The sequence below is a fragment of the Triticum aestivum genome, chromosome 7A (assembly GCF_018294505.1).
Source record: "Triticum aestivum cultivar Chinese Spring chromosome 7A, IWGSC CS RefSeq v2.1, whole genome shotgun sequence".
In the NCBI taxonomy this organism is placed as follows: Eukaryota; Viridiplantae; Streptophyta; class Magnoliopsida; order Poales; family Poaceae; genus Triticum; species Triticum aestivum.
Window position 1 is genome coordinate 137657998 of NC_057812.1, and position 10349 is coordinate 137668346.

Consider the following 10349-nt stretch of genomic DNA (forward strand, 5'->3'; position numbering starts at 1 on the left):
AAGAGGAATTAGTTTAGCCGCTTGATTTTGTCACATCCAACTGCTCGCGATGCCGACGCGTAGCAGCCCTCGATTTATATACAATAAGTACTTATTTTGAAAGAACCCTATATTATATCGATAACTGTGCAACTCCCCGACAACTCCGTCGCCGTCATCCCATCCCACTATGCTCTCCTCCCCGTCATCGTTGTCGGCCGCCGACACGCATTGTCGTTGGGTACCCCACCACCTTTGGTTCCGGGCGAAAATCTTGGTCTGGTCTTCTAGACCGAGCGTGATGGCATGCTAGCATCGTTTCCTTCTTTAAGGCATCCTTCTAGGAGGTATGGTCTCTATGGAGTTGCTGCAAGGCCGGGTGGTGTCAGCCAGGCCCTTTGCCACATCCATCCATGTCGTGTGTGGGTGGGTGGGGGTGGTGGGGGCTCTCCACTTCTACAGTGGATGGTTAGCGGCAATCTGGTAGTCTGTTGGTGGTGGGCGTGTGGATCTTGGGATGCGGGGGTGACGGCCTTGGCTGATGGGTTGCACGGTTGGCTCTCTGGCAAGTAACATGGAGATGGTGTTGCTTGCTCCCCTTGGTCGTGTGGATGGTGGGAGGAGTGTCGGCAGGTGGGCCCGGTGAGGTTGCGGTCGGTGGTAGTGACTAAGCTCAAATCTCGATATGTAGGCTTAAATTTGTTCATGATGCCCCCTCCCCTTGGTAGTATCGGTGGCTTAGGTTCCTAGACATGACACAAAACAGATACAGAGTGGGCGCTTTGCACTCCACTGACAACGACGATGCCTGTGGGTATCATGCTCCTCTTGGGGCGTAATTGTGGTATTTCTCTCCTATGTAAGGGCTCTGAATATAAACCCCGTTTGCCCGCTCTGTTGGTCTCGGTGATGACCGCGCATTGCATTGTGGCCTACTTGGGGTGTCGCCGGGGAGCTCAAGTTTCTTCTTGTCTGGAAGTGCATTATATCGACTAGAGGGGGGGTGAATAGGCGATTTTTATGAAAGTCTTCAGAACATGGGAGTTTTGAAGACAAACGATAAAATTAAACCTATTACCATGCAGCGGAAGGTAGGCTACACTAGGCAAACCATAGTCAAGTATTCAATGAAGTGAAAGCACAAAGACTAATAGCAGCTAGGTAGTAAGGATCAGGTAGGAAGATATTGTGAAGCCAAACAGAACACGCAGTCACTCAGTGAAGACAAATGATAGAGCAAACATACAGTGACTTCACAAGGAGTAACAGTAAGTAAAGTGAAGTGAAGATGAAACCAGTGACTCGTTGAAGACAATGATTTGTTGGACCAGTTCCAGTTGCTGTGACAACTATATGTCTGGTTGGAGCGGCTAGGTATTTAAACCTTAGAACACACAGTCCCGGACACCCAGTCCTGAACACGCAGCTCAGGACACCCAGTCCTCACCGTATTCTCCTTGAGCTAAGGTCACATAGACCTCGCCCAATCACTCTGGTAAGTCTTCAAGGTAGACTCCCAAACCTTCACAGACTTCGTTCACCGGCAATCCACAATGTCTCTTGGATGCTCAGAACGCGACGCCTAACCGGCTGGAGGATGCACAATCCTCAAGTGTAATAAGTCTTCAGATCACACAGACAAGAAGACTTAAGTGATGCCCAATTCTCTCTGGCTCTGGTGGTTAGGGCTTTATCCTCCCAGGGAATTCTCTCTCAAAGGCTTCGAGGTGGGTTTCTCTCAAACGACAAAAGCCGTACTTTCAATCTGAGCAGCCAACCGTTTATGGTTGTAGGGGGTGGGCTATTTATAGCCACTTGGCAACCCGACCTGATTTGTCCAAAATGACCCTGGGTCACTAAGGAACTGACACGTGTCCCAATTGTCAGATTTCAAACTCACACGGCAACTTTACTTGGGCTACAAGCAAAGCTGACTTGTCCGACTCTGGACAAGATTCGCTCTCATAGTCTTCACTCGAAGACATAGGTTTTTGGTTTAGGCATCACTTCAGTCATTCTGACTGGTTCTCTTGGACCCCACTTAACAGTACGGTGGTTCCTATGACTCAACACAAAAGAAAAAGAACTACGAAAGATCTAAGTCTTCGAGCTCCATAGGCTTCATATCGTGTCTTCTCTTGTCATAGTCTTTAATGTGAATATCTTCATATACCACCTTTGACTTCAATGTCTTCATAAAGTTTTAGGGGTCATCTCTGGTAGTAAAACCGAATCAATGAGGGACTTCTACCTGTGTTATCCTACAATTCTCACAAACACATTAGTCCCTCAACTAGGTTTGTCGTCAATACTCCAAAACCAACTAGGGGTGGCACTAGATGCACTTACAATCTCCCCCTTTTTGGTGATTGATGACAAACTAGTTGAAGTTTTCAACGGGGAATATAATCTGTGAAATTGTAAAGAATAAGGAATTGTCTTCATAAGTTGCAAGGGCTCCCCCTGAAGATGTGCATATGAGTTAATTTGCTTTTGGAATGCAAATGCACATGGAAGGTTGTACTTGTGGAGATCAACTTCAACTTATGATGACAATCCAGTATGCATGTGAAAGTATATGAAGATAATGACATGCATAATGGAAAATGGACGTCTGCAGAATGAGCTAAGTGTGGAATTTATTGTCGCACATGCGGAATTTATCTTCGCAAAGCAAGGTGGCAAATAAGTAGCAGACGACCATCTAGTTTAAGTGTTACAACTCATAAGAACCAAATGTAGCAAAAACGACAGTTGTAAGCACGAAGCAAAATTTAAAGCACCCGCTCATATGGACCCGCTTGAAGACTATCAATCTCATATGCTTCTCCCCCTTTTGTCAGTAATGACCAAAAAGGTTTGAAGACATAGAGCCTCTACTCGTCCCCATGAGGAGTAGGTGAAGTAGCAGGGTTGTTGGTGTTCTTTGGCAGTGCAGAAGAGCTTGGAGGTGCTGAAGGAGGTGGCGATGAAGTAGCATCGTCTTCTTCCTCAATAATTCTGGCAGTCACTGTGGCAGCAGAGGAAGAGAACTCAGAGTCTTCAAGGGATGGAGTTCCTAGCAGCACAGCCCTCCGAGGAGGTGTGGAGTCAAACTTGAATCTCTCAGTGAAGCCATCCTCTTGAAGATCAGCTTCAGAACACATCATCGAGAGCCCTTTCCATGTGCGGCGACAGGTTTCATGGGCAACGAAAGCATTCTTGGTGGCAAGATTTCGAGTGCGATTAACATCCACCAAGAGGCTTTTCATCTGACGCTTCAGCCAGTCATGATGCCTATCCTGTTTCTGATGTAGAGCCATAAGAAGCTCTCCGTTGTTGAGAACACGAGTGCGCTTCTTGGGTCTTGGAGCAGTGGCACTGTCAGTGGCTTCAGTTGAAGCAGGGTGTGGTGCACGTGTAGTGCCAGCCAAAGGATACACCCGAGAAACTGCTTCAACGCCTTCAACGTTCAGAGTAAAACTCTAATGTTCTACATTCTGAAGACTTAGAGGTTGCTTGGCAGGCTCAGAATATATGGTTCAGTAGACATGTCCACGTCAGGCATGAAGATCCGATGGTTGCGGGCTGAGGGCTGATACGAGATGGCGGAGTGTAGCTTGATCAGCCGCATGACCCAAGGGGCATAGAACTTCAAACCAAACAGATCAATGCCTGATGCAGCAAGTTGGCGTATGAAGAAGTCCTGTGCATTGAAGCATTTGCCATGAAGTATATAGAAGACCAAAGTCTTCATTGCACCCTGAAGCTTGGCATTTGGAGAGTGCCCTTTGATAGGCCAGAGAGTTCGCCTGATGATGTGATAGATGGTTCTGGGCAGGTACTCAAGGTCTTCAACGAAGAACTCTGTGGGATAAGCAGCATCTTGGGGCAATGGCTTCATCATGCTGAGCATTTGACTCATATCAGGTTCTGGCCACTGAAAGATGCTCTCAATAGCTTCAACATGCAGCTGACAGCCTTGCTCGAAGAGATCGCCAGGAGTGGGCAAGCCAGTGAGCTCAATGATGTCAAATGCATTGGCTTCGTGATGAACGTTGCCAGTCATCCACTCCAGGACCCAAGTCTTCGGATCTCTGCTATACCCTTTTATGTGAAGTGTGGCATAGAATTGTAGCAGCAGCTCTTCATTCCAATGCTCTTCATCAGTAACAAACTACAGCAGACCCACTTGCTTGAAGCAATCCAACGCTTCTTCTAGACAGGGCAGACCAGCTATAGCTTCAACATCAAGGCGCTTGTGTGGGAAGATGCGACCTTGGTTGTAAAGAATGCAAGAGTAATAGCTTCGCTGAGGATAGCTCCAGAACCGATCAGATGATATCCTTTCCCTTGAGTAGGGGTTCCTGGAGCTATTGAAGAACGTGTTGTCTGCCCTGAAGCCATGGATGTTGAAGGAGCCAGGTGCTGATGCAGGACCCGGAAACCTTGGCAGTCTTGGGATTGGCTTCTGGACCTGAGGCCTGTGCTCAACATGATAGTTGAATTGGGGACCGGCAGCAGACTCAGGAACAGAAGTGGCGGGATCAGTGGCTTCGCTGTCTTCTGAAGCTTTTGCTGGGGAGGGCTCCACATTAGCTTCATTGGTGGTTGTGGCAGCCTCAAGATTTTCATCCTCCACTTGACTAGCTGGAGGGTCGGTCACAGGCACGTTCTCCTCGAGAACTGCTTCTTGGTGGAACAAGGGAGTGGGATCTTGTGGTACTTCTTCTTCTGCGGCTGATGCAGCCGGAATGTCTTCAGTAGAGACTTGAGGCCTTGGACCTTAGCGAAGCCTGCGGAACGCAGACGACGCCTGTGGAGTTGGAGTGGGCTGGGCCTCATAGTCTTCTTCCTCTTGTGGGCGATCCGCCCATGAAGCATCATGTGCAAGTGGCGTCAGTGGATGACCAATGCTGATGAGTTCACTGTTTTCAAACTGAGGAAGGACTGCATCATCTTCTACATTGTCATGGTGACCAATGTCTTCAGCAGCAATGGGATCAGCTGCTGGAATGTCTTCAGCTTCAGGAGCCTCTATGGAAGCAGGCTCATGAACTGTCAGTTGATGTTCTGCGTCAGGATGAACCATAGAAATGGGCTCAACTATCAAGGGCTCTATGGGAGCAGCCCGAGCTTTCTTGGTCTTTCTCTTTTTCTTGGTGGGGGCAGTAGGAGAGGCTTCAGAGTGTTTCCTCTTCCTGGCTTCAGCCTCAGCAGTTCTTGTCTTCTTGAGCTCTGAAGCTGTTGACCGGCTCTTTGGCTTCGAGCCAGTCATTCTTGTTGGGAAGACAATCGAAACTGCTTCTTGCCTTGGTGCATCAGATTCAGCCGTAGCAGGCTTCTTCTTCTTCTTTGCGGCCATCCTGGGGTTGATGCCAGGATGCCCAAGTGCTTTGCGCTTCTCAGCCTCATTATAGGCTTGCACACATCTGTCAGCCAGAGTCTTCATGCACTCACGCGAACCCTGAGCTTCTGCACGCTTCTTCACAAAGGCTTCCTTGAGCTCGTGCATCATTGTCTTGAAGTTCTTCACTTCTTGCACGCTGAGCTTGGCCATATGCTTCTTGAACTGAGCTTCATAGTCAATCTTCTGCTTCAGTTCAACAATGCGCTGGGCAATAGCAAGTTCTGAAGCAATGGCGCCTTGGAAGGCGACACTGAGGCCAATAGGTAGCTGCAGATCTTCAAAGCTGATGTTTGGCGTGTCAAACCACTCGTCAATGAAGTTGTGGATGATGTGACATCAAAGAGAGGCAGATCATTGAAGATTTCTGCTTCTTCTTTTCTCTTGATGAGTTGCTCAAGAGCGTCATCTGCAAGATCTTCATCACTTGACAGATCAATGTCATCATTGCGCAGGATGGCAGCAGTTGTTAGCTCTTTGCCAGTGTGAGACAGAGGCATCTTGGCCTTCTGGGGCTTGGAGACGCGTGATAAATCTTCAGACTGCACACTGTCTTCAGGAGGTGCAGTTGCCAATGGCTTCGCCCTTGAGATTTTTGGTGAAGGGGCTAGCTTTGAAGATTTTGGCTTCTTCAACTGCTTTGGCTTCGGCACTGCAGGCGCGTCATCAGACTTAGTGTCAGCCGCAGGCTCATTCACTGCAGTCCCTTGAACCAAGATGTAGGTGATGAGGCCTTCAAGGTTGTCGAAAGGACTGATGACATTGGGTTCTGCATGTCGTGTGCCATCTGCCTTGGAGATGAGGGACCAGGGTTAAAGTCTAACCCAAAAGTCTTCTTGTTCTGCTTCACAGAGTTTTGAGCAAACTGGAAGTTGCGCTTGAACAGATTGTCGTCACGACACCATAGCAGTGACGACAAGTGTGCATCAGTAGGCTGTGGTCCACGGACCATGCATGGATAGAAGCCTTGAGCAATGGCTTCACCTTTGGACCTGGGTAGAAGATTCTTGAATAGGATGTCTCCCCACGGTCTCTTGATGGCGTTTTTCTCAGCATACTCCTGGGTCACAAATCTGTATTTGAACCATTGTTCTGCCTAATATCTTCGAATCCATTGGATTCGGGTCTTGCGCTGACTGTAATCCTCTTCAGGATCTGTCTTGTACATTTCTGAGAGTTCATCTGGCAGATCTCTGGAGGTCTCACCACGACGCTTTCTGCCACCCTTCCTTGCTTCCTTTTCTGAAGCCATAAACTTTAACTTGAAAGGCTTCAAGACGTTCAAAGGCTTCAAAGGTTTTCGTTTGCTGGACCAACAGGAACTGGCTTCGGGAGAATTTATGTGATGCTGTAAGAATTCTGCAAATGAATGCAGACTATGAGAACCAAAGGATTCTCCCATGGACATGTACCTGTGACAGCATTAAGGTGCGAGGGAAGGGGAAGAGGTCATATGCATTCTCAGAAGATTTTGAAGATAAATCAGTTTAGAAGACATTGACCTCATCGTGCGAAGACATTCACTCATAGATAAGAAGTTGGTTCCGGATTTGTACGAATCCACAGATCAGTACAAGTGAGGAATCTAACTACTTTGTGAAGCACAAGTGAATATACTAGGCATGTTATGAGATGCAATATGAGAGAGATCTAGCTTGTGTGAACAGAAACTGCTTGTGGTAGAAAGTGACAGATCAATAGGATCAATGGTGCTGTAAAAAGGGAGTTTTATTTACCACACTGAGAACTGCTAGGCGGAGTGGGAGATGAGGCCGAGCAGTTCACTCTTCCATGCCCTAACTTGGCGATGGAGGAAACCTACGGCGATGGCGGAGAGGACGATGTCCGCGGTCGGCGTGAAGACGGCGTCGGAGAGGTTGCGGCAGCGAAGCACTTCGTCGCCGGCGTCGTCGAGAGCTAGCGGTGGCGCTAGGGTTCATGCGAGGGTGGAAGAAGAGATAATGACCGCTGTGAGTGTGTATTAATAGGCACAGGGGCGGCACTGTGCTATTACACAGGTGCCCCTGACGATTCGCATCTGAGGAACACGTGGCCAGTATGCGAAATTTTGGGGTTTGTTCCACGTCCCACGCACGCCTGGATTGTCGGGCGGTCGTTCCTACTTCTCCGGATTTCATGTGGAGGAATGAGCATTGAAAACGGACTTAATGGTTGTCTCTGTATCTTCTGCTGACAAGGACGCAGAGAAGACATTCGACAGTTTCAATGGAATGCATATGACTTGGAGAGATAGAGTTTGAGATAGAAAGCATAGAGAAGTTGGGGTCCGATCACATTCACTTAGTTCAAAAGATTCAACACGAAGACATAGCTATAAGTGAATGATGTAGAGGACAGAACACTAGCATATATATATATATATATATATATATATATATATATATATATATATAATCAACATAGTGAAGATAATCATGAAAATATGTTGAGTTCGAAGCCAAACCAAATGTGAAGACATTGCAAGGTAATGCCATGAGTGAAACACTTCAAAATAGAACGTTTGGTGGTGGCGTTACCCACCGTATAGGAAGTATTAGACCCAGACACGGCGCACAATTATCGTGGCGCTCCGAAGTCAAATTCCACATTAATGTATTCACACTTAGAATGTATGTCTTCATTGATTGAAGATATACTTCACTTCGTGTGTTGCACATCTAAGTCATCAATATGCATATGGGTTAGGATGTGTGCCTGATCACAGGACATTTGAGGATTCCAGGATATTTAGCTCACACCGTAACTTGCAAAACCTCTTCTCATCCAAGGGCTTGGTGAAGATATCTGCCAATTGCTCTTCAGTGTTGACGTGTATGATATCAATGTCTTCCTTCACAACATGATCTCTGAGAAAGTGATGACGAATTTCAATGTGCTTTGTCTTCGAGTGCTGAACTGGGTTGTTGGCAATCTTGATGGCGCTTTCGTTGTCGCGGTAAAGTGGCACTTGCTTCAGATGAATGCCATAGTCCTTGAGTGTTTGCTTCATCCACAGAAGCTGAGCGTAGCAAGATCCAGCAGCAATGTATTCAGATTCAGCAGTGGAGAGAGATACACAGTTCTGCTTCTTTGAAGACCAACATACAAGTGATCGTCCCAGAAAGTGACATGTGCCTGATGTAGACTTGCGATCAACTTTGTCACCAGCATAATCAGCATCCGAGAATCCAACCAGATCAAACTCTGAGCCCTTTGGATACCATAATCCTAGAGTTGGGGTGTGAGCCAAATATCGAAGAATTCGCTTCACAGCTAAGTGATGTGACTCCTTTGGTGCCGCTTGAAATCGAGCACACATGCAAACACTAAGCATAATATCTGGCCTAGATGCACATAGATAAAGTAAAGAACCAATCATGGAGCGGTATACCTTTTGATCGAACTCTTTACCATTGTCGTCAGGACCCAGATGATGTTTGGCTGGCATTGGTGTTATGAAGCCTTTGCAGTCTTGCATACCGAACTTCTTCAGGCAATCTTTGAGATACTCCTCTTGAGATATGAAGATGCCATTGCGTTGTTGTCGTATTTGAAGACCAAGGAAGAACTTCAGCTCCCCCATCATGGACATCTGATATTACTCTTGCATCATATATCCAAACTCTTCACTGAACTTCTGATTGGTGCAGCCGAAGATAATGTCATCCACATATATTTGGCACACAAACAGTTCACCATCATATGTCTTCGTGAAAAGAGTGGGATCTAGGGAACCAGGTATGAAACCTTTGCTCTTCAGGAAGTATTTGAGTGTGTCATATCAGGCCCTAGGGGCTTGTTTGAGGCCATACAGTGCCTTGTTGAGCTTGTATACCATGTCAGGATGTTTTGGATTTTCAAAGCCAGGCGGTTGTGCAACATACACTTCTTCTTCAATCTTGCCATTGAGAAAGGCACTCTTCACATCCATTTGATATAGAAGTATTTTATGGTGATTTGCATAGGCCAGCGGTATGCGTATGGCTTCAAGTCTAGCCACAGGAGCAAATGTTTCATCGAAGTCAATGCCTTCCACTTGAGTATATCCTTGAGCAACGAGACGAGCTTTGTTTCTGACAACTTGACCATGCTCATCTTGCTTGTTGCGGTATATCCATTTGGTGCCTATTATATTGTGCTTCCGTGGATCAGGACGCTTAACCAGTTCCCATACATTATTCAGCTCAAACTGTTGAAGCTCTTCTTGCATAGCTTGAATCCATTCAGGTTCCATGAAGGCTTCTTCAACTTTCTTGGGTTCTGATATCGAGACGAATGCGAAGTGCCCACAGAAATTTGCTAGCTGAGTTGCCCTTGAACGAGTGAGTGGACCAGGTGCATTGATGCTATCAATTATTCTTTCAATCTGCACTTCATTGGCAACACGAGGATGTACAGGGCGAAGACTTTGCTCTTGCTGTTCATTGACATTGTTGGAAGGAATGTCTTCAGGCTGAGCATTGTCTTCATGTTGATCAGGTACTGAAATGATAAGTTCTTCTTCAGGATGAGCTTCAGAAGGTATAATTTCTCCAGTTCCCATTAGCTTGATTGATTCACTGGATGGAACTTCATCTAGCACACTTGGCAGCTGCTCTCTTTGTGAGCCGTTGGTCTCATCGAACCGCACATCCACTGTTTCAACCACTTTGTAATGAAAGAGATTGAAGACTCTGTAGGAGTGCGAATCCTTTCCATATCCAAGCATAAAACCCTCATGTGCTTTTGGTGCAAATTTTGAGGTGTGATGTGGGTCCTTGATCCAGCACCTTGCGCCAAATACTCTGAAGTAACTGACATTTGGCTTTTTGCCAGTAAGGAGCTCATAAGATGTCTTGTTCAGTAGCTTGTGAAGATAAACACGATTGATTGTATGGCATGCAGTATCAATGGCTTCGGGCCAGAATTTTCTTGGGGTCTTGTATTCATCTAGCATCGTTCTGGCCATCTCAATTAGTGTTCTGTTCTTGCGTTCGACGACGCC